General features: G+C 39.4%; 1 long non-coding RNA gene across 1 annotated transcript; it reads right to left on the bottom strand.

Annotated features, from left to right (window-relative positions):
* Positions 1-18,499: 18,499 nt before the first annotated feature.
* On the bottom strand, positions 18,500-24,251 carry LOC139154804 (uncharacterized). The gene is made up of 4 exons (XR_011556972.1): positions 24,102-24,251; positions 23,059-23,174; positions 21,968-22,063; positions 18,500-19,478 (listed from the first exon to the last, which is right to left on the bottom strand). It is a non-coding gene; the product is annotated as an uncharacterized lncRNA (long non-coding RNA).
* Positions 24,252-24,749: the final 498 nt, after the last annotated feature.

Below are 24,749 nucleotides of genomic sequence, written 5' to 3'. Positions count from 1 at the left end.
CTGGACTGCCAAACCACAAGAAGGTGAAGAGCAAAATCTGAGCTGCCAAGCACCGCCTGTGCTTCCTCTCACCTTCTATTTCTTCCTTGTCAGTTTTCCTTTAGCCATGCCAGGGTTTCCACGAAGGTGTCCGAAAACTCAAGCAGGAAAAAGGAGAAAATGAGCCCAAACCAAGCCTCCCAGTAAGGAGAGGGAGACCCGAATGGCAGGTGGGCCTGGCTGTAGTCTTCCATTCCTCAATGGAGCCTTTTGGATCTTGCTCTCTTTGTGACAATTGTGTTGCAGGCTGGCAGGCAGGCAGGCAGGCAGGCAGGCAAATTAGCTGGCCAGTGGCGGCATTTACATAAAGGTGTCCTAAACCCAAGCAGGAAAAATGTTGTAATCTGCCAGCAGCCCATGCAGCTGGTATTGGATCCCAGCCGAGATGGGGCCGATGAAGTGATATGCAAGAGGCCTGTGCAATTGGCACCCGAGTCTAACAGTGCGGAGGCTGGTGAGGATTTAATGCCAGAGGCAGAGGTTCAGCCTTGGCCTTCGGAACCTCCATAACCTCACAGTAGTGATGAGGAAGAAGAGGAGAAGTCTCTTCTTAATGCATGAGCACGCAGAGCTGCCAAAAGATAGGAATGGCTTCTCAGGAGGCAGTCTCCTTGGGAGTAGGCTTGGGGCCAGTGATGGGCTCCTATGGATATGGTCAGGTACACAGTACTGATAGAAAGATTTTGGTCAGGAACGCAGAACCGGTTGAAAAATTTTGAATTTTTTTCTTTTTTCCCTTCGGGGCTTTTGGTATGTTTTTTCTATTGCAGTAAATGAGGTTGAATGTGTATAATTTTGTGTTTGTTTGTTTGTGTGTGTGTGTGTGTGTACACATACAGTTTATATAGTAGATAATGTATATTTTTGTGTGCCTCTATGTAATATGTATGTACACATATGGCATATATATATATATAGAATTAAATAGTATATTTTGGATGTCCAGTAATAATAGATAGATTGGGGAATTGTATCTCTTTGAGGTGAGGAGAGGCCAGGCACCCTAACCCAAACCTTTGACGTGAGGGAGGTCAAGTTGGCCACCTTTAAGCCAGTCACATGACCTTTAAGCCACTCCCAGCCACATGATCAAGCCACTCCCACCTGATCACACAGCTGGCAAGCCAGACCCACAAAATAAGCCACACCCACAGTGTGGTAGAAAATTTTTTGGTATCCCTTCACTGTTTGGGGCTAATTGGCCACTCCCAGGCCTACTTAAGGAATAACAGAGATGGAAAACACTCTGCAGGAAACAACTCTCTTGATTGTTTGTTTGTTTGTATGCCTCTTGTTTGGAAAACCTCTGCTCAGCTTATCTGTTTTGGCTTCTGTTTTGTGGACTGATTCCAGACATCTTGCCAACATCTTGCACTTTAAGAATGGTAGTATACAAATGTTATAAACACAAGCGAACAAATAACATATATCATAAATGCTGTTTCAAACATAAGTGCTTGCATTTGGGAGTCAAAAGAAACAGTGTACATGCAAACTAAAATGACTTATCAGAAAGAACAACAAAATCCCTAAAAGCTAACACTGAGAAAAACATTGAGGGTGTGAGTTTCTTCTAAGGGTGTAAACCTATGAAATTATCAGATCAATTTCTAAAGGTGTGGAACTTAGGCAGTTGTTTTAACCATTTGTGAATGTTTGCCATCAAATGATAGTCTACATATTTGATAGCTGTATAATACAACTACAGTAATACCTCATGATACGAACTTAATTGGTGCAAGGAGGAGGTTCGTAAGACGAAAGGTTCGTAAGACGAAACATTGTTTCCCATAGGAAACAATGTAAAGTCAATTAATCCGTGCAACCAAAAAACCCCCGCAAAAAAACGGCTTTCGGCGACTGCTGGGAAGCCGCGCGGCTGTTTTAAAAGGTGACAGCCGGCCTGGGGGGCTTCCCAGCACCCCCCGAAACTTGGGTTTGGGCTTCGGGGGGGTGCTGGGAAGCCCCCCAGGCCGGCTGCGACCTTTTAAAACAGCTGCGCCACTTCCCAGCTGTCTCCTGAAGCCGAACGCTGAAGCCGAACTTCCGCGTTCAGCTTCGGGAGACAGCTGGGAAGTGGCGCAGCTGTTTTAAAAGCTCGCAGCCGGCCTGGGGGGCTTCCCAGCACCCCCCGAACCCTGAACCCGGGTTCGGGGGGGTGCTGGCAAGCCCCCCAGGCCGGCTGTGACCTTTTAAAACAGCCGCGCTGCTTCCCAGCTGTCTCCTGAAGCCGAACGCTAAAGCCGAACTTCCGCGTTCGGCTTCGGGAGACAGCTGGGAAGCGGCGCGGCTGTTTTAAAAGGTTGCAGCCGGCCTGTGCGGCTTCCCAGCAACCTCCCGAACCGAACCCTGGGTTCAGAAAAATTTTGCCTCTTCTTACGAACTTTGTTCGAGTTACGAACCGGCGTTCGGGAGGCTTCTGGGAAGCCCCGCCGCCCGGCTGTCACCTTTTAAAACAGCTGCGCGGCTTCCCAGCAGTCTCCGAACGCCGGTTCGTAACTCGAAAAAAGTTCGTAAGAAGAGGCAAAATTTTTCTGAACCCCGGGTTCGTATCACGAGTTGTTCGTAAGACGAGGGGTTCGTATCTTGAGGTACCACTGTATTGGTTATTAATTTTTGTTTCTCTCAGACGTCTGCTACCAAATGTCAGGTAGGTAACAGCTGAAATATAATTGGATGTATATCTTTGAATTAATATTGCAACAGTTTATTCTTCCCCAAACACATTTTTGTTCCTATTCGAATGTATCACTGAATCAAAAGAAAATTTTTGGATAAAATGCATTAATTTATCCTGTCATCTATATCTTATTAGCAACAGCAATTGCACTTAATCTTACATACCTTTCATAGTGCTTTACATCACTTTTGGGGTGATTTATAGAATCAACATATTGTTTCTCAGTGGATAGGGATCCTCATTTTAGTAATTTCAGAAGATGGTCCTCATTTTACTGACCTCAGAAGGATGGAAGGCTGAGTCAACCTTAATAAGGATCAAATTCCTGCCTGTGGGCAAAGTTAGCTTGCAGTACTGCATTTTAATCATTGCACCTCTCTTATTGCCATGGATTCTGATTATAATTCAAGTAGCCAATATCAAAGCTGATAATCACAGTCATAGAATTCTAAATGTCAGCTGATTGTGGGCTTTTTACCTATCACTGTAGAGAAGACATGGAAAATGGAAGAAAGTTTTAGCTCTTTGAAAAACAGAATTAAAGAAATAGCTAACAGAAAACAAAGAAGGAAGAGGAAGATAGGTGCATAAAAAAAGATAAAAGCTAATTATTGCAGAATAAACCTGAAAAATTAACTGATTTTAACTGACTTAAACCTAGAGAAATATCTAACTAAGCAGAAATTTTATAAAGTTAAAAATAATTCTATGTAAAAAGTAATACATAATTCAATACAAATACAAAAGAAAGGAAAAGAAAGGAAAAAGGAAAAAAGAAGGAAAGAAAGAAAGAAAAAGAAAGGAAGAAAGAAAGAAAGAAAGAAAGAAAGAAAAGAAACAAGAATTTTTAATGTTATTTGAGAAGTCATATAAAGAAGAAAGAAACAAGAAATAAAAAGAAAAAAAAGCTGGGTGGAAAAAGAGGAACTGACACCCTGATAACTTGGGTCTAGGAGGCCTAGATTTCACAATCTTGGACTTCTAGGGCAAATTAATAGCCACTAAATCAAACTAGCTCTCTACAGATTATGTTTAGCAGGTTCTTACAGTTCTTTATATTTACATATTAAATGGGTTTGGTTCCTCCAAGTTTGGGTGAATGCTGATGACATCACGATGACATCAGTTTGGTCAGTGACACTCGGTGGATGCCGCCATCTTTTATTTTTATTTATTTTTTGTTCTGAGCATGTGCAGAACCGTAATTTCTGGTGCATGTGGTCGCTATCTTGTTTTTGGCTTTTTAATTTTTTAAAAAGATTTTTTGTGACTGTGCATGAGCACACTTTACACGTGTGCCCACGAGGCACATCCACGCAGCATGAGAGGAAGCAAACTGGCAGCGAGGAAAGTAGGAACCCACCCCTGACATAATGGCTCCCATAAATAGAAAATTAAAATAGATATACCAACAATCTTGACTCTGTAAATCAAGAATCTACAAATATTTTCTCCATGCCAATTAAATGGTCCTTCAGCCTTAATGATTCTGTAAGTTCTGAAACTAGTTTAAATTCCTGGCTTATTTATAACTAATGAAATTAATTCCCCCTTTTGATTATATTTAAAATGTATAAAGATTTTTTGGGGAACAATTTGTAAAATATGATTGCGATTCTAAAAAATCTTCAGGTTTCTTGGCTGTAAATAATACACTGCTCAAAAAAATAAAGGGAACACTTAAACAACACAATATAACTTCAAGTAAATCAAACTTCTGTGAAACCAAACTGTCCACTTAGGAAGCAACACTGATTGACAATCAATTTCATATTTTGTTGTGCACATTCAACTTTGTAAAGAGAATATTTCATTCATTCAGATCTAGGATGTGTTATTTGAGTGTTACCTTTATTTTTTTGAGCAGTATATATTTGCTGCTTTTATAGAAGAAGAGGAGAGTTCTTTCTGTCAACTTCCTTCAATTAGCTTATTTTGGAATCCATTCCTGGGTTTTTTTCATGCTCTAAATGTGAGCAGAATATTTTTGCCATTTTATCATCTAAGTTGAGAGCACTTTAAAAAGCATCATGTTACTCTTTCTATTACTGGGATATACTGTTTTGAGCCTATTTAAATAGTTGATTAAAAAAAAATAGTGCTCCATTATGTTGGCTGAGGGTGTGCCTCATCCTGCTTGGCAAACAGAAGTTGTAAAAACCAATGCAGTAAAAATGACTCTAAGCACCTCTAATTAAAAAGTTTTTCCCCTTATAGTATATTGGTAGGGGCAAAAGAAAAGAAAGAAGATAAACAAATGAAGTCCACATAGGAAAAAGGACATTCTGGAGAACAATTACAAATATATTCTGTATTTGTAATTTGTACAGTTACAAATACATTCAGGAGGACAAATACAAGATAAATAAACCTTGCAGATTACCTTCACTTTGTCAAAGATCTTTTAATACTCATATCAACTGACATAAATGTCAAAACCCACTTTAACAACATTGCCAAAAAGGCTTCAAGAGTTGTTAACCTAATTTTATGTAGCTTCTTCTCCAATAATATTACACTACTAACCCGAGCATACAAAATATTCACCAGACCAATGCTTGAATACAGCTCATTTGTCTGGAAACACACACCACATATCAGACATAAATACATTAGAAAGTGTCCAGAGATATTTCCACTCATCTACTCACAATGCAACCAGACTTGAAATCCTGGACTTAGAAATCTTAGAACTATGTCGCCTTCGGTATGACCTAAACATAGCTCATAAAATTATCTGCTACAAGGTCCTACCTGTCAACGACTACTTCAGCTTCAATCACAACAATACATGAGCACACAACAATTACAAACTCAAAGTGAACAGCCCCAAACCTGACAGTAGAAAATATATAACTTTAGCAACAGAATGGTTAATGCCTTGGAACTCACTACCCGACTCTGGTTTTGTTACCAAACCCCCAAAACATTACCCTAGACCAGGGGTAGACAAAGTTGGCTCTTCTATGATTTATGGGCTTCATCTCCCAGAATTCCTGAGCCAATCATGCTAGTTCAGGAATTCTGAGAACTGAAGTCCATATGTCATAAAAAAGCCAACTTTGCCTACCCCTGCCCTAGTCTGTCCATAGTTGACCTCACCTGATTCCTAGGAGGTCAGTAAGTGTGTATACGCACACCAGCGTGCCTACCATCCCTGTCCAATTTTTCCTTCTTATCAGTACTCATCTTACGTATATAATACGTACTTGACTAAATAAATAAATTAATATATAAATTTGTAGAAAATTCACAGTAGCAATGCATTTTTACAGGAAGAGTTAGAAATATTAATTTTGTGTACTTGAATGGGCAGAATATAGCAGCTATTTATTCAATTGTAATTTATAAATATTTGCAGTACCTAGTTTGTCCACTGCTCAGATAATATATAATAGGTCAATATAGAATTAGCTGTTGTGCAATATTATTATATTCGACTACTGCAATGTTCTCTACATGCGTCTACCTTTGAAAAGCGTTCGAAAACTACAAATTGTGCAGGCACAGGCTTGCCAAGACATTCGCATATTTCTCCAATATTCTGCGGTCTGCATTGGCTGCCAATTGGTTTCTGGACACAATTCAAAGTGTTGGTTATAACCTATAAAGCCCTACATGGCATGGGACCAGAAAACCTTCGAGACCGCCTTCTGCCACATGAATCCCAGCGACCGGTCAGGTCCCACAGAGTCAGCCTTTTCCAGGTTCCATCAACTAGACAATGTCATTTGGCTTGGCCTTGGGGGAGAGCCTTCTCTGTGGGGGGCCTGGCCCACTTGAATCAGCTCCCCCCAGAGATTCGTACGGCCCCCACCCTCCTTGCCTTCCATAAGAGTCTGAAGACTCACTGATGCCACCAGGCCTGGGGCCATTAGATCTTTGCCCCCTGCCCAATGAGTGTATTGAGAGAATGTGGAGTGAATGGAATGATAGTTTTCATGGTTTCTGGGTTTTTTAAAAAAAGATTTTTAATTAGTTATTGGATTAAGATATTGTGTATTGTATATTTTATGTGTTGTGAGCCGCCCCGATGTCCTTGGAGAGGGGCGGCATAGAAATCCAATAAATAAATAATAATAAATACATATATTTTATGGATTAACATGCACTATGGAGCCATGGTAGTATGATAGTTACAATGCAGTATTGCAGAATAATTCTAAAGCACTGTGAAGTAATATATAAATCCAAGTGCTATTGCATTAATGAATAAATGAATGTTTTGGTTAAAATCATAGTTAAACACAGTGTGCTAATCTAATCTAATCTATAAATAACTGATTAGCTTTGCCCAGTTGTACTTAATCGTAACAATATATTTTGTAACGGTTAAGGTATTGGACAAAGGCTGAGAATTCAAGTTCGTGATCAGATTTTGGTATGAAAGAAGTATTGAGTCACTTTGATGTTATCAATATTTTTCCATTTAATCTACTCTGTCAGACTAATTGTTGTATGGAAAAATGGTCTAGAACAGCTATGCCATGTCACTTGAGCTTCTAGATAAAAGATGAGAGCTAACATGAGACCAATAAATAAGCGGACTTGTGTCCTGACAATGTAAGTTTTGCTCTGATTCCTCCAGATGTTTATATATCTATCTATATGTCTTCATCACCTGCCTTTATTACTGTCTATTATTGCCAGAGTTGAATGAAATACATTTAAAGTGTCATTTCTATACTGTGCTTTAGATCAGCGATTCAAAGAAGATACATTTTGTAACGTTTTGCCACTCTTAACTTTGGAGATTAAGTCATGTGACAAATTATGGGTGTGATCAGAGTTGTGCTTTGGGAATGTTAAACAGGCCCCTAATCTGGTCATTGGTCTGCTTCCACATCATTTATTGTCCACTGTCCTCTTCATTATCACCACATTTACTTCATTTCTGTCTGACTGTTGTCACCTCCCCCAGCTTCATATTTCCCCAGGTTTCTACACGAAACATGTGAACAGAATTTATAACTGCATTTGGAAAATAAAGAAGCTGGGTTGTAGCTATTTTGCCACTGTTCTTGGATTACCAGATGCCCTGAAAAAGAAGGACATAATCTTCATTTTGTCCTCATGTTTTCCATATGCCAAGCATGGCCTTAAAGTCAAATATTTCCCAGATTTTTGAGTATTTTTAAAATTTTGGAGCAGTAGCCATTCAAAATTTTGGTTACTGTAAACTGCTCTCTTTTCCTCATTTAAGTATATAGACAGATTCAATTACTTGGATTTATATTATTTATTATGAAATTAATAATAAGCTTAATTCATGAAATCAATAATAAACTTCATTCTTGCACCTTCAAATCTATGATCACTATAGTCCATAGATCACATGACTTATAGATTTTTATGATGAAATTTGGAATCATGTTATTATTAATACTATATGATTGCTAACATGTTCTTGAAAGTAAAAATTTGTTGTAAAAACCAATCTTTTTGGTTCTGGAAAAAGTAATTCCATGTTTCATTATTATCATTAGCATATGACATTGTTACATTAGCTAGATCACAATGCATTTGCAGAGTAGTAGTTTGCTGCCAACTTGCCAGATATGTTGTAGGAAATGCTCATATGCTTCCCAGGATGCACCCCTGGATGGTGAGACAGCTTTGCAACAAAAAAGTGAGAAGCTCTTCCTATAGCTTCCTGTCTGGAGCTGTCTCACAACTGGGCATCACAACCAGGAAGGTTCAGAATCAGCAGGACTCTGACTACCTGCATGTGGTACCAACTCATCACCACACCAATAGCCCTACCTATTTATCTACTTGCATAGAACATGCTTTTGAAGTACAATGCTGGGATTTGAACTGCTAGAGCAAAGACCTTCATTAAGTTACTGAGCCACCGTTCCTCTAAATTCCATGTTCTTGTCGGCTTAAACTCTTTTTTTTTGCAATTTGTAATTTTTGTTACAAATGCTAAGAAAGTTAATTGGTTCATGTGCCCTCTTTTTCAATTGTTTATTCAGATATTTGGTAACCCGATATTTCCCCCCCTTTTTAAAGTCAATTCCACCTATAAAATAAGACAGTGATTATCCAGTTCCAGTTATCTCACCTTAATAGACCCAACTAGCTACACAATAGCAAAATCTGTTTCAGTACTGTTTTTTTTAATCTTGTATCTTTCCAATGGTTTCCCTAGTCTGCATTACTTTTAACTTGGAAATTTCTCAAGGAAGTTATTTTTTTTTGGGGGGGGGAAAGAAAAATATGAGTGAGTATAGAGAAACCTAGGAAGAGATTTGAAATCAGACCAGTTCCAGTTCTATTGCAAGAATATCAAGCTTAAAAATAGCAAATAGGAATTGGTAAATTTTACTTGTTTTTGCTGACTTGAAGCTGAGTGGGCGTAGCAAAACTCAATAGTAGAAAAAGCTTCTGGAAACAGGGCAGAGGTAGCATTCTCATTTTCAGTGAAGTTTATTCAAATATTGGATAACCAGTGTTTTTGTTTATGTGGAACTTTCTACCTGCATATCTAAACTAGAAAAATGCCCATTGATGTCATTCAAATATTTAAGACTTCAGCAACTATCAGTCTTGTGAAAGGTAGAATCATTCTAGGATAAATACACAATTGTTTTGTAATTTAATTTGCAACACACTCTAGTTAGAAACGATTTAGTGTTTCAAATTATTGGGCTTACCGATGTTACTGTTTCTTGAAAAGTTCTTTAGTAAGATTCATATTGGTCTTGTCATGTATTGTTGACTAGTAATGAAAACAGAGTGATATAACGTTGCAGTGGTTTATTTAGGCAACAGGGAAGCATTCTTTCTGGTATAAGGGAACAGGTTAAAATTGGTGAGCTTGTGGGAATGCATCATAGGAAGAGAAAAGCAGCAGTGTGTTCTTGGCATCAAAGAAGGAGTTGTTTGCAGATGGGGGAGGGGGAGGAGGAAACAGTTCCCACAAATAAAGCAAGTTGCATATGTGAAATTGTGGTTGGAAGAAAATGATCCAAATTATTGTGGCTGCCTGTCTTTCTTCCACTGTTAGTTACATAGCTTTGTGAGAAGACAGTCTTCTTGGAGTCAAGCTGAATGGTTTTGTAAACTTTATGCAGCGATTGTGCCAGAGAAGAGAATAATTTGCTTTGGACTTGGGATGCTTGTAAAGTTATTAATTCCTTAGTCTATCCTACAGCCTTGAGTTATTCTGAGTTAGGCCAAGGTTGTCTACATGCTCCCTAAAACATGTTCATGCCAAATTCTTTTGTATACCGGGTATTGACAAGCGTAGTGATGTAGTGATTAAAACCAAACTACAAACTAGGACATCATGGTTTCTAGTCCTTCCTTAGGCACAAAGCCAACTGTGTGAGCTTGGGCCAGTCATATTTGCCCTAAAAGAGAAAGGTAGTGGCAAACAATTTTTGCCAAGAGAATATCATGGAATTTCCAGGAATAAGATTTACTTGAAGGCATCCAAATTTTTTATCATCTTATTTGGTTTCCTTATCAGTAAATAAATAGCAAAGCAATTTGAGTAGCTTGCAGTGAAAATAGGGCTACAAAATTGTTTCAGAGTGTTAAATTTTTACTTACACACTATACTTAAATTAAAGATCCACCCGCAAAGATTTTGAAGAAGCTTAACGGAACAATTTAATGAAGTATAAATACAATTCTTATCTTCTCTTTTGCAGGTGGAAAGAGGGTGACAATTTTTATTTGTTTGTTTTTAGCCTGCCCTTATTATTTTAATCAATAACTAGAACAGTACTTTCCAAACCTTGATAAATTATCTCAAATTGGCTAAAAATGGTTTTTCTTCATGTAATGACATGCAAACCTAATAACAATAGGTACATTTAAACAAGGACTTTCTGATATGCATTTTTAATTATGAAAGCACTTTTCTAGAGCATGATGGTTTCATAAAATATGTAGAAAGAATTAGAATTAGAATCTCAAAATTTACATCATTGTTTTTATCTAATTGAAGTTTCTCAGTCATTTTTATAAATAACATTTAGGACATTTTAGAATAATAAAATAATGAAGCACTAAGAAAATGAGGCATATGTAATTAAACTTTTTTTTAATACAACCTTTTTCCATAGTAGTATTTTCATTGCAAAAAGCTTTCACATAAGAATTGAACTAGAGCCACAAATTATTAAAAGCCAATAAATTTCTATTAAGGTCACAGAGACTCTATTAAGCTTTTTATTTTATGCCATGTGGCTTCACTATTAATTATATCCTGATGAGAATTTTTTGTGTAAAAGTAGGACTGGGAACATCAGACATTTAAAGCATATGTTTATGATTATTGCCAATGGCAACCAAAAGAGGTCACAGGGAATGCAATGAACAGCAGTAGCATAAAGGTTGGCTATGTACTGTAGTAAGAATTTTCCAATGCCTGGAAGAATGACATTTAGTCATAAGCATTCCTAGTTAAGATGTACAGTACTACTGCCTCCAAGATTTATATTAAGGATGGGATATCTGTAGACTTCGTAATTATTTTTCCCAGCATTCCTCAATTTAATTTCAATTTATTACAGCTAATTGTTAGCAAACTAAATAAAAAGCCAGTGGACATCCAAATAACTAATATAACCATTTATAATATCAAGGTGTACTTTCCTTCTAGATTGCTTCTGCAAAAACCTCACTGGTATTTTTAACCTATGAGTGTATGAAGATTGAAAACATACTTCTCCCATGAAAGTTTTTTGGGTAGTTTGCAGAAGTTTGTTATTTGGTTAAAATTACTGATGATGTCCCATTAATATAGTACCACTCTTAAGTGACCAGATAGATAACATTTTCCAGGATGAGATTGTACTATAAATCAATTTCTTGGGGGGGGGGGGGGGGGGGTTTTATCAAATTTTCTTCTGCTTTGCTTTATTTGCCAGAGCCCAATCAAAGTTCAATACAGCAGCTTGTGGAAAGCCAGATGAATCAGCTTTTGCACGAGATACTACCACTAGGAATATTTTAGAAATATTACTTGAAGTGAAGCATCATAATGAAACATAGAAGTAGGGCTGGAGAGAGATCTCTTGCCAGTGCAAAGCCTCCTCTACCAACCTACTGCCACTATAACCATTGCAGGATAACTCAACCCGGATAATTCTTGGCAGGAACATTTTGGAACAAGCTCTCAGTTGGAGAGCCATCTGAGTTCACAACAGCAGCAGCTGCCACTGCTGATATCTGGGCTGTTCAGAATTCAGACCATTTGGCAGTGGCAGTGGGTGGGGATGAGGTAGCAACTATGGGCTACCCATTCTCACCTCCCCTGGCTGCCATTTCTCGCCCCTCACCACCCTGCCCACCCATACCACCACCAGACTAAACTCTGGCCTGGAGATCAGCACAGAGACATAGTAGTTATGGTGGGTTGTATGAGAATGGGAAGCCTCCAGTTGCTATGCCCCCACTGTGCACTTTTCCCACTTACTCACTCTTCTATCTGGGTCTCCTCATTTGACCACCTACTCATCCAGCTCTCCATCCTAGTTGTCCCCACAGCCAAATTGCCCCCTTTGAGGAATCCTGCAATGGAAGCATGAGTTGGCAAGGTGATTTGGTGGTGGTGGCGAGGGGGCCATCCCCAGCTGGTCACCTACAGCTGGCTGTGCTGACTAATCCTAGAAGTCTTTCACTGCAGATCTCTTGCACCCATAAGTGAGACATGATTGACTGGGTGCTGCGATCTGTTCAGACTCATTTCAATATTAAGCTATACTGCTTCTAATAAAGGACAATATTTGTAGCTCAGGGTTGAAATGAGGGGTCCGTGGTGCTTTCTGAGCTTGCTTGTTTTCTTGCAGATGTTTCTAACTAGGTTATTTATTCTTATTTATTTATTTATTTTGTCCAATACAGAATAATACACAATGAAGGTTACAGAGGATACACTCGAAGTAAGATATATCAAAGAAAGAATAGAAAATATAGGAATAAAATATATCAATGAGAGAATAGAACAAAATATATAGGAATAGAAGAAAAGATATAGGAGATACAATAGAGACAATAGGACAGGGGACAGAAGGCACGCTAGTGCACTTATGCATGCCCCTTGCTGACCTCTTAGGAATCTGTAGGGGTCAACTGTGGATAGTCTAAGGGTAAAATGTTGGGGATTAGGTGATGACACTACGGAGTCCAGTACTGAGTTTCACACTTTGTCAACTCGATTACTAAAGTCGTATTTTTACAGTCAAGTTTGGAGCGGTTGATATTAAGTTTGAATCTGTTGTATGCTCTTGTGTTGTTGTGGTTGAAGCTGAAGTATTCATTGACATGCAGGCTGCTGCAGCATATGATCTTGTGGGCAATGCTTAGATCATGTTTAAGGTGTCGTAGTTTCTAGGCTTTTTAGACCCAGGATTGTAAGTCTAGTTTTGTAGGGTATTCTGTTTCGAGTGGAGGAGTGAAGGGCTCATCTGGTGAAGTATCTTTGGACATTTTTGAGGGTGTTAATGTCCGAGATGCAGTATGGGTTCCAAACAGATGAGCTGTATTCGAGGATGGGTCTGGCGAAAGTTTTGTAAGCTCTGGTAAGTAGTGTGAGATTGCCAGAGCAGAAGCTATGTAGGATTAGGTTAACAACTCTTAAAGCCTTCTTGGCGATGTTGTTGCAGTGGGCTTTGGCACTTAGGTCTTTTGTTATTAGTATTCCGAGGTCTTTAACTGAGTGGGGGTTATGTGTGATAATTTGTTTATTCAGTTTGTATTTGGTGTTCTGATTCTTTTTGCCGATGTATAGGACAGAGCATTTGCTGATTGAGATTTGGAGTTGCCATTTGATGATGATGTTACCTAGTTAGGCTAATGAGTCTTCGGAGAGGGGCGGCATACAAATCTAAGTAATAAATAAATAAATAAATAAATAAATAATGAAATATCTGCCAGGAAGCAAGCTAGCTCAGTGCACTAGGGACTCCTTTTCTGTTTCTTTTGAAGTGCGCCTGTTATAGCTTTTTGACAATTTTAACTGTGAGCCCTTTTGTACATAACTGAAAAAAAATAACCTTGCTTAATATTATAGCTTCTCTTAAATGAAAGAGCAAATGCTAATATAAAGCCCTATATTGCTAAACATAATTTTTAAATATTGTGCTTTTACAGTAATTCTGACCCCATGCTATTCCAGGTGAGGGATCCTCAGCCCCAAACTGCTATTGGACTGTAGGCCATTGAGAACCGGTCTACACAGTTCCACTTGCACATACATAATTAGACTGTGCATGTGATACCACCCTGTCCTCCTCTCTGCTGCTGCCGCCAGTGCATAAAGCCAGAAAAGTTGGGGATTGCTGTTCTAGGTTATGAAATAATTTTTTTTATCAGAGTTAGAATTGTGCATCATTTATTCAATGTTTAGTCATCCAACTCAAAGACATTTGATGATCAGTAAAAAAAAAAATACAGTATATAGAATGATCCAAAGCAAATATTAAGCTTTACTATATGCTCTAAGATTGTCAGTGTGTCATAGGAATGCTGCATTACCATATCACGTGAAATCTAAAAAACCCTATCTCAGTAACTGAGAATTAAAGATGTAAGATAATTTATATTGAATTAAGCAGGCTGGCCTATTTAGCCTGAAACCTTTTAGATCAGTGTCTCTAGAATAGCAATTAGTAACTTAACAATTGTACTCTACTATTACAATGCATCATGCTATACGTTTAATAGAAACTACAAGTATCCTGATGCTACAGGTATAGGAGGAGCAACTCTATAAGCAACTGCACAAGCAAAATAAAATTATGCTTTCACTTTTTTTTGCTCTCTTGAAGTAAATAAACCCGGGAGTCGCAAATGCAGTATAAATGCTTTCAGACATAATCTTCTCCCTCCCTCTCTATTCATTTCTAGATTCCGTTACTATTATTTCTACCAATAGGAACATAATTGTTAAGAATTTGCAGATGCTACCAGAAAGTTTAGCCTTGAAATAAGATAAGACAGAGCATTTTACTCACTCACTCACTTACTCACTCAAGTACATATCTGTAATATACATAGATAGAACATTGTTATATACATGAGTTCTGATAAGAGGGAACAATTGGACAGGGATGGTAGGCAGGCTGATACGCTTATGTATGCCCCTTACTGACCACCTAGGAAATGGTGAAGTCAACAGTAAACAATCTAAGGGTAAAGTTTGGGGGTTTGGTGACAAAACTAGAGTCAGGTAGTCCATTCCAGGCATTAACCACTCTGTTGCTAAAGTTGTATTTTCTAAAGTCAGGTTTGGGATGGTTCACTTTGAGTTTGTATCTGTTGTGTGCTCGTGTGTTGTGGTTGAAGCTGAATTAGTCATTGATAGGTAGGATGTTGTAGCAGATAATTTTATGAGCTATGCTTATGTCATTCTGAAGGCGAAGTGGTTCTAAGCTTTCTAAGCCTAGGATTTCAAGTCTGGTTGCGTAAGGTATTCTATTACGAGTAGAGGAGTGGAGGGCTCTTCTAGTAAAGTATCTCTGAAAACTTTTGAATGTATTTATGTCCGATATATGCTGTGGGCTCCAGACAGATGAGCTGTATTCGAGGATTGGTCTGGTGAATGTTTTGTATGCTCTGGTTAGGAGGAGAAGCTACATAAGATTAGGTTAGCCTTTTTGGTGATGTAATTGCAGTGGACTTTGTCATTTAGGTTATTTGATATGAGTATTCCAAGATCTTTGACAGAGTGAGTGTCATCTGCAAGGTCTTGTTTATTCAGCTTGTACAGTGGTACCTCTACTTAAGAACTTAATTCGTTCCATGACTCGGTTCTTAAGTAAAAAAGTTTGTAAGTAGAAGCAATTTTTCCCATAGGAATCAATGTAAAAGCAAATAATGCGTGCAAACCTAATAGGAAAGAAATAAAAGCTTGGAATTTGGGTGGGAGGAGGAGGAGGAAGAAGAGGAGGAGGACAATTGCTCCCAAAGGAAGAAGGTAAGATCAGGGGAATCAAAATAAATCCCAAACTTTAAGGCTTAAAAAAAAAAGAGGGACTCTGAGGCGGCGAGAAGGAGCACAGGACTCCCATACACCCAGCATGAGGCTGCCTCCCATACACTGCAGCAGAGAGAGAAAGCCAGGTGGGTGAGAGGTGGGAACCTCCCGCTCCTTTGACTGAAAGGCGGATGCTGCTGCTGCTACATGCTTACTCTTCTTTCACATGCTGAAGGGCTCCCCTCTTCTCTCACTCGCTCGCTTTGTAGCTGGAACCTTTCCTTCACTGTGGTGACTCCTTTGATTCAACTGGTGCGAAGCGCCCCCTTTTGCCTTTCCAATCCAAGACGCTCCGGGAGGCAACCTCACGCCAGGTGGGTGGGAGGCAGCGCGAGGGAGTCACCACAGCGAAGTGGTTTATTCCCTTTCCAAGCGCCCAGAGAAAGGAAAACGCTCTGTTCGCTCTCAGCTACCCAGAGCAAAGAGAATATTTCTTTTCTCTGGGTGCTGGCAGAGGGATTTTTGGGGAGAGGATTGTAGCTTCCTTATTGATATGAGTAGTTTGTTTTTCTTGGTTATGATGGTTATTAGTGGTACATGTAATCGGATGGTTCTTTTGACTAGGAGCAAGAAGATGTTGGAGGTCATCGGCAGTGTTACATCCAGTTTGCCAGGCAAGAGTTGAGAGGTCGGGGTCTATGAGTTTATAATTGGCTTTTTTAAAGTTGTACTTGGGCATCCCATTATTAAAGTAATTCTTGCAATGGTGTGGATTGAGGCTGAAGTCTATCATATTGTGGTCACTGTTGGAAAAGAGTTCTTTTATTTGTCATCCATAAATTGCAGTTTTGCTGTTGCAGAATATGAGGTCAAGGCAGTTGTTGAGTTTAGTAATGTTCGTTATTAATTGGTAGAATCCTAGATTGGTAACAGAATTGTATAGGGTTGTATGGATGGTTTTAGTCGTGCATTTATTTAGGGTCCAGTTAATGAGAGGTATCTTGAGGTCTCCTAGAAAGATAAGGAGTATGGGCAGGAGGCTGCTCACATTAGCAGTGAGGTTAATTTGTTCGCATGTGTAATGTTATAGTCTGGGGCTCGTAACAAAGTAGGAAGCAAAGTGTGGTATTTAAGGGCAGATCACAGACAATGATTTCAGGAAGGGTGAAATTGTGCAATTTATTTTTAGATTTAGTGTCTTTTTGTAGAATACAGTATAGCTATTCTGTCTCCTCTACAGATTTCACAGTTGGACCGGAAGACAAGGTAGAAGAAAGCATTTCTTCTTTCCCTTTCAAAAGGTACTCTATTAAAACTCTATTGGGCAATAAAGGGTCTGCAACATAAAGGGAAAATATGCTTTTGAGAAATTTAGATGCCTTTTTTTGTGCAATGAAAGAATTTGATACAGTTAAATTTTAAGACAGTTACTAATTGCAAAAGCTGCTCTGGAATAAGATTGTAAGGCCTCATTAAAACAACAGTTCAGATTTTAATTTTAATTTAATTTAATTTATTTAATCCATAGGCTGCCCAACTCCTTCCAGACTCTGGGCTGCACACAGCATATATATATATATATAAAAACAATATAATAACAGTTAAGAAACCCCATAGAAAAAAAATAGAAAATCATTCACACCTTCGGCTTGATCTAGGTAGCATCATACTCACCAGCCCCAGGCTTGCCGGCAGAGCCAGGTTTTAATGGTTTTCCAGAAAGCCAGTAGGGCGGGGGCAGTACGGGCCTCTGGGGGCAGTTGGTTCCAGAGAACTGGAGCTGCCACAGAGAAGGCCCCTCCAACGTGGCCCCGCCAAGCAACATTGTCTAGCTGATGGGACCTGGAGAAGGCGAAATCTCATGGCTCCAGTGTTTTCCAATACTGCACGGCATTTTTTGTTGGGTGCAAAAGGTCATGTGATTCCATTTTGTAATCTTTTGACCAGCAAGGTCAGTGGGAAGCCAGATTCACTTAAATAAGTGAACAACTCACTTAAGAAATGTTTCACCTAACTACAGAAATTTTGGATTTAATTGTGGTTGTACGTCAAAGATATTATAAAACCTTCATCTGGAACTACACAAGGTCCTTTGACTTTGTTGCAAAATATTTCAAAACTGCACATGTAATATGAGCTTCTCCTTATATCATATGCCTTCAAACAGTTTTAGAGATGCTATGATCAACCTCACCAAGACTTCCTCTCATCATTAGTGATTTATGTATCGTCAAATAATAATCATAATTTTAACTTATCCATTGCATTCCAGATGCACTGCAATTGCAATCAGATGTAATTTGTGCAAAAATGTGAATTTTTGTAGTCATGTCCAGGATGGGTAATTCACTGGTGGGCTTTAGCTTTACAGTATGCCAGTATTTCTTAGGATATAATTCTGTCTGGGATTCCCTAAAAAAATTGCAATTTTCTAGATAGTGGGTTTTCCCTTTTCTCAGTATGTTCAAGCAGCGATCAAAGAATCATTATTGGCAGATGCATTAAGTTGGATTCCTAGATTGAAAAACAGACTGATAGTATATGTTTCTATATCATTTATAATTCCATATCCTATATGAAAGAGGTGGGGGCAAGGGTGGGCTAGTGCCTGGACAGGTGTGTGTGTGAATGCAGTGGGGTAGCGAAAATGGAACTCTACCCCAGAGCACCCAATTTGCACTGAAAGATGTTGAAAGAAAATGCAGGGCATCCTGCATAAGCCACGTCCACAGTGTGGTAGTAAAATTTTGGTAGCCCTTCACTGGGTGGGGGACACCTTCAATTCACAAAATGATTGCAATGATAAGCCTGACATAAAGTGAAAAAAGCTAAGCGGAGAACAGAAACCAAGAAAGTATGCCTATATTTGGCACAAATATTAAATTAAAAAGTACAGGGTTTTTTTAAAAAATGAAAGCAATATTTCATCTATTGTTTCATACATGAATGCAACTGAAACTAGAACGCTTCCTGCAAGAGAGTAAATAATTCATAGTGACAACTTCATTGGGAATATTGACCCTGCATGCATTAATTTCATGGAGATATAACTAAAAATAACGAACTGGTGCCTTTACCCTTCATTGTGTAATTCGCTGGTCTCGTCTTACATCGTTTTGTTGCCGCTTAAATGAAAGGCACGTCTTCAACTAAAATGGAGATGCCTCCATCCTGCCAGCAAGAGGGGACATTTTCCAAACTTATTTAGTAATAAATGCAGCGCCAAAGCTCCTTGTTCATGGAGCAAAACCAATTCCGCTGGAAGGAGGGCGAGGTACGAAATAAGCAGCAGTCGCCGGTAAAGACAAGTCCTACTCTTATTCCTACTCCCCCCTCCATGCCCAAACTGGCAAATGGCAGTCAAGCAGGGCGGAGTAGTGGGGAGAGAGTTGGTCACTCGCCCCGAGTCTCTTCGCTAGGATGCGCAGGCGCGGGGCTAGCGGGCGCAGCGCTGCCTCCATCCGCATCTTCAAACAGCTTTTGCGGACTTTCGGCGAGCAAGCTTGTGCGAGGTTTCCTCTTTTCCTTGAAGCGGCCCGAGTGGGAAATCTTGAGATTGCGACGGTTGCCAATAGGCGACTTTTTCTCCCAAGCGTCTGAAGAGTTGGGAGGAGCGAAGAGGAGCTCAGAGGGATCCAACGGCGGGATTTCTTTGCTCTTCTTTCTACTGGATAAAGATTTCCACCAGCTGCTCGGAGAACTTTTGGGCCCGGTTCCCCCCGGAGGGGCTTTGGCGGCACTACCACTCTCTGCCATGTTCTGAAGGCAGAAAACCTTCGGGCCTTTCCTTCCCCGTTCGGAGGGGCAAGAGGCAGTCCGAAATTCCTAGGGGATAAAAAAAAAAAAGGGAAACTTTTCAGCGAATTTGCCAGGGCCTTCCGTGCAAAGCAACGTTGCTTCCCCCAGAATCTATAAAGTCAACTCTGACAAGGGATCACGATTTGGTACCATCGAACCCAGTTCTCTCTGCCAATAGGTTTGTTATTTTACTCCAGAAAAGCCATATTTCCTATCACCTCCCAATTTGGATGTATCCCTACCCTCCAATCATCCATTAGGGCTTGAAGAATTAATCTGTACTCCTGTGCTCATCAGCAACGTAAACCTGATTTTTAATTTTTTTCAAATGTGCAGTAACCTCAGGTTCACCTAACAACATATTTCTTTAGTATGGCTAATATTTACTTTTTCTCAGTCCTAAGCAAGACATTCAAATGAAGCTCATGAAAAATAAGTTGCTGCACTAAGTTTTTAATCCAGAAATTGATTGGCAAAGGACATGCAAATATTGACAAACTATTTATGGGAGGCTATTATAAAATGCAATTGGGGTGTAAAGGAAGGAGGATATGACTATCCAATCTGTAGAATTGGAGGGTGTGAAGCTGTCTAGCATCTTACTGTCAAGAACTTGATTTTTCTCAAGTGTGCAGACTTTTTCAGTATCAGATTTATTCAAGAAAGGCTGTGTCCATGCCTAAACACAAGAGCAGAGAAACTATGTAAACTTTAATTCAGCCAAGGTGCTTTGGAAAGTTAAAACCTTTCCATATGACATAGCTTCCTTTTATACTCATGAAATCATTAGCCATAGTTAAACCTTTCCAAGATTGGGCTCAGCAACCAAGAATTTAGTTGCCTAGCACTATTCATCCAAAGCTTCTTTAGTAGGAAGATTTAAGCACAGGGTATTTTCAGTACAGGGGGTTTACAATGCACAGTGCCTCCTGATAAGTTCAGCTGTAGTGGCAGACTTGTAGCAAAGTTCATTGCTGTCAATTTGTAGAGATTAACAAAATGTAGCTAAAATTGTAAGCTTTCAGGTTTAGTAATTTTGTCTTGTATGTTGCCTTGTATGATGAGCTGTACCAACAATAAAATTTGAAAACTAATAATATTCTTCCAGTTTAAATAGGGAAAGGGCTGTACTCTCTTTTTTACACTACTTGTTAATAGACATGTACAAAGATTGAATTGAGAGAAAAAATAAAACAGTTCTGTAGGAGAAACTAAATTTTATTCAAGGCTCATAAATGCTTTGTAAGAGTGCACTAGAAATGTCACTTAGTTCTAATTGAGAAAAAAGAACCTAGTCCTTAAAAAGAACATTAATAACAATAATAATAATAATTAATAATAATTTATTGGATTTGTATGCCGCCCCTCTCCGTAGACTCGGGGCGGCTATCAACAATGATAAAAACAACATGTAACAATCCAATAATAAAACAACTAAAAACCCTTATTATAAAACCAAACATACACACAAACATACCATGCATAACTTGTAATGGCCTAGGGGGAAGGAATATCTCAACTCCCCCATGCCTGGTGGTATAAGTGAGTCTTGAGTAGTTTACGAAAGAAAGGGAGGGTGGGGGCAGTTCTAATCTTCGGGGGGAGTTGGTTCCAGAGGGACGGGGCCACCACAGAGAAGGCTCTTACCCTGGGGCCCGCCAAATGACATTGTTTAGTCGACGGAACCCAGAGAAGGCCAACTCTGTGGGACCTTATCGGTCACTGGGATTCGTGCGGTAGCAGGCGGTTCTGGAGATAATCTGGTCCAATGCCATGTAGGGCTTTAAAGGTCATGACCAACACTTTGAATTGTGACCAGAAACTGATTGGCAGCCAATAAATGTTTGCAAAGTCTTCCAATCACAGAATATTTCCCTGTGAACAGTTTTATTTTTCATCCTTGATGGACTCACGTAACATCCAATGCAATTTCCCACCCCAAATGAAGGGAAGAATTCCTTTTTTACTTGCAGGCAACCATAACTGACCTGCAAGTAATTTGAAGTGCATTCCAATCATTTAAGAAAAATATCCTGTTAATTAACCAACAAATATATTTATAGTAGCAGAGCCCACTGTTTATAGACTTTAGGATTATCAAACAGGATACAACATACTGAATGAATTACTGTATATTGTAACAGAATGGGGCATCTTCCTTTCAGCATCATGTAAAGTGAGAAACTCTCAACTGAAAATAATTGCATATATCTAAGCAATGGTGATAGATTCCTAATGTCTCCTGGTAATTAGATGAGGCAAAAACCACCTGTTTCCATTAGTAAAGTGTGCTTTTTGCTAGTCATAGCTACAGGGCCCTTATTGCTTTTTTTTTTTTTTAACCAGGATTTGCCCTTAAGGCAGATACTACAGAGGACTTGGCAAAATACACTTTATAGTAAAAGGTATGTTCAACTCTTAAATTGGCACAACGCTCTAGCTTTAAATTTATGAACTTTAAAATAAACCCTGTAGTGTTCACACAGTGCTACTGTCTCAAATCAAACCGTACTCACCAATATTTCCTATATTTTTCTGCTGGGTCCTTCAGGATAGTCCGAGTAGAAAAGAATTCTATGGTATTTCTGCTTGCTTGCTGTAGGTGTAGAAGGCTGTTGAGGAATGGTAGAAGTCAAAGAGAGAGGCATGTTTCAGAACAATTGAAAAGATAGTGGGGGGAGGCTGATGTATACGTTTCATGGGGATTGCTTTAACTCCCATGAAATTTGAAGTGCAGCTCCATGCGTCTTTGCTCAGAAGTAATTCCAAAGATATTTAAGGTGATTTTCTCTGAGTTCAGGCGATTGTTTTACGAAGAGACGTATGTAGGATTGAAGAACCCACCGGTAAGGTGCAAATCCGCAGGGATTCTTGAAAACACCGGACGGAAATCCTCTTCTACTGGCAGGACTATTCAAGAGCCCGGAGCTGAAAGCCACCTCTGTTCCACCTCATGCAGCGCAACCGCGCCGCAAAGAAACTCTTTATTTCACTGAGCCCTCCACCTCCCGCGACTTTTAATACAAGGCGCTGGTGGAGGGGCGGGCGGGAGGGTGTTACGACCGGCAAACACTCGGCGCCGCGAGATAGGTGGGCGCCGCAGGTCATACCCCCACCTTTCCTCTTTTCCGGGAAGCGAGAGTGTGAGATGGAAGCAGGGCGCTTCTCCCAGGCAACACTTGTGGGACCTACCTATGACGGGCAAGAAGGGGAGGCAAAGCTGGACTCTCACCTGTTCCTTTTGGAACTCACGCTCGCTGTTGCCGATCACCAAGTAAACGGGAATAAACCTTTAGACCATCACCTCCGCGTTCCGCGGAGCAATTGTAGTTACCTGCCTTTCCTGAGAATCTCGCTACCTCAGCAACAGGCTGTCTCAGAGTCAGCCTCTTGAAGCGCCCGCACGTTCCAAATGGGAGAGATCAACTTTCCCAGGTGAACCATGTAGGGTCGCTCCGTAGAAGAAGCTAACTTACCCCGAACAGCCTTTAGAGTGGGCGGAAGGCAGCTGGGGGGGGAGGGGGGAGGAATGTACCGTCACGAAAATACTTTCGTCCACTATTTTTAAATGCAACGTAGTACGTACAAAGTAACCCGCCCGACTCACTTTCTTCAGCAGTAGAAACTGTGCTGGGTACTTCTTGGTAAAACAACTAGGAGGCAGGTGAAGGTGAGTCCTCGAGTGGAATCCGCCCTTTTCTTCCTAAGAAAAATGATTGGTTCCTATAAAAAAGCAATTTGACAAGCTTTGGTCAGCAATAAGTGAAAATTCAGCAAGCTCTAACATTTCAAATAACTGGCAAAAATAGCTGTAACAGAGAGCAGTGTAAAATTTATCATTGTCGATTTAATTGGAGGTTGGAACTGGCAGTTGACCAATTGGTTTTCTTTTCATCTCCCTTGTAAATTGAATAGAAGTAGTATTGGGACTCACTAAAAGGAAGCATTAGTAATAAAATGCACCTGAAAGCCTCTGGAATTGAAGAAAGCACCAAAAAATGAAGAGAAGAGGGACTGGAACTCATCACATAGATAGCTATATTTTTAGTTTATTTTCATATCTGAATATTATTCATAGCTGTTTGCAGTATAGTTTAGTTTTTTGCCTTCTGGAAAGGAAATTATAGTTTAGCATTAAACATTATGTTCAAGCATAGACTTTAAAAGAGAGAACAGAAGGCCCTTGCATTACAGGATTTTTTTTGTTTCTTAACATATTAACATTGATACTTTATCATGACTTAAATCAGAGATTTAAGTTTTCTCTGCATTCAGAGTCAATGGTAAAGGTACTAATAAACAATTAATCTTATTTTCTGTTTTTCCATTGGCATATTTCATTTCAGACTGATCATAGCGTGGCTTTTAAAAACAAAACTTTTGAACTCATCCCTTGTCCACCCCCAAAATCTACAAAGTACAAACTTTCCCCAGTTCTTGTATGCTCTTTTATAAGACTGCCACTTTTCCATGTTTCTTTTAATACTAAAGATCTGTCTCTTCTTCTTAGTAAAGGCATTAATTAAAAAAAATTAAAAAATGATTTTTTAAAAAAATAAAAAGAATATGAGATGAGCTCTTTTAAACTATAACCAACTTGGTAGGTTTAAGACACAAAAGAGCCAACAAAAAACACACAAAGTACATTACTTTCTTCTTCTTCTTCTTCTTCTTCTTCTTCTTCTTCTTCTTCTTCTTCTTCTTCTTCTTCTTCCTCCTCCTCCTCCTCCTCCTCCTCCTCCTCCTCCTCCTCCTCTCTGTCTGTCTCTCTCTGGTTACCGCTACTTCAGTACTCCCCCAGCTGTTTTGCAGCTAGCTTTTATAGTTTATTTTACGTTGCTGCTGCTCAGGAGAGGCCTTGAAAAGAAAAAAGCACAGGTGCTGCCTGTTTTGGGGGCTGCTCTGTCTCATGGCCATATGTCATTGTAAGGACATATTTAATCCTACTTAAATACCAACATTAGTATTTTAGAATAATCAAAAAGATAAATTTTACTTACTGGATCTTCTTTTCTTCTCTTTCCCTATGCTTGTGTTTATTTATATCCTGAATTGATTTCAGTGAAATTTGGTCATGTCAATGACTCTGTCACCTGCAGTACTTCCCAAACATCCTCCTCCTTTTTCAGAACTGAAGAAGCTTCTTGGATGAGAAGTGAAATATTTTCAGAGAAAAAAACCCAAAAAAAGTCCAATTGCCTTTTTTTTTTGGGGGGGGGGGAGACATCTTTGGGACAACCATGACTTAGATGACTAAAAATGTTCATAGACATCCCTCTTCTTTGTTTTACTATTTCC

Source organism: Erythrolamprus reginae, chromosome Z (assembly GCF_031021105.1).
Source record: "Erythrolamprus reginae isolate rEryReg1 chromosome Z, rEryReg1.hap1, whole genome shotgun sequence".
In the NCBI taxonomy this organism is placed as follows: domain Eukaryota; kingdom Metazoa; phylum Chordata; class Lepidosauria; order Squamata; family Dipsadidae; genus Erythrolamprus; species Erythrolamprus reginae.
Note: the sequence above shows the minus strand (reverse complement) of the source record. Positions and strands in the feature narration are given on the sequence as shown.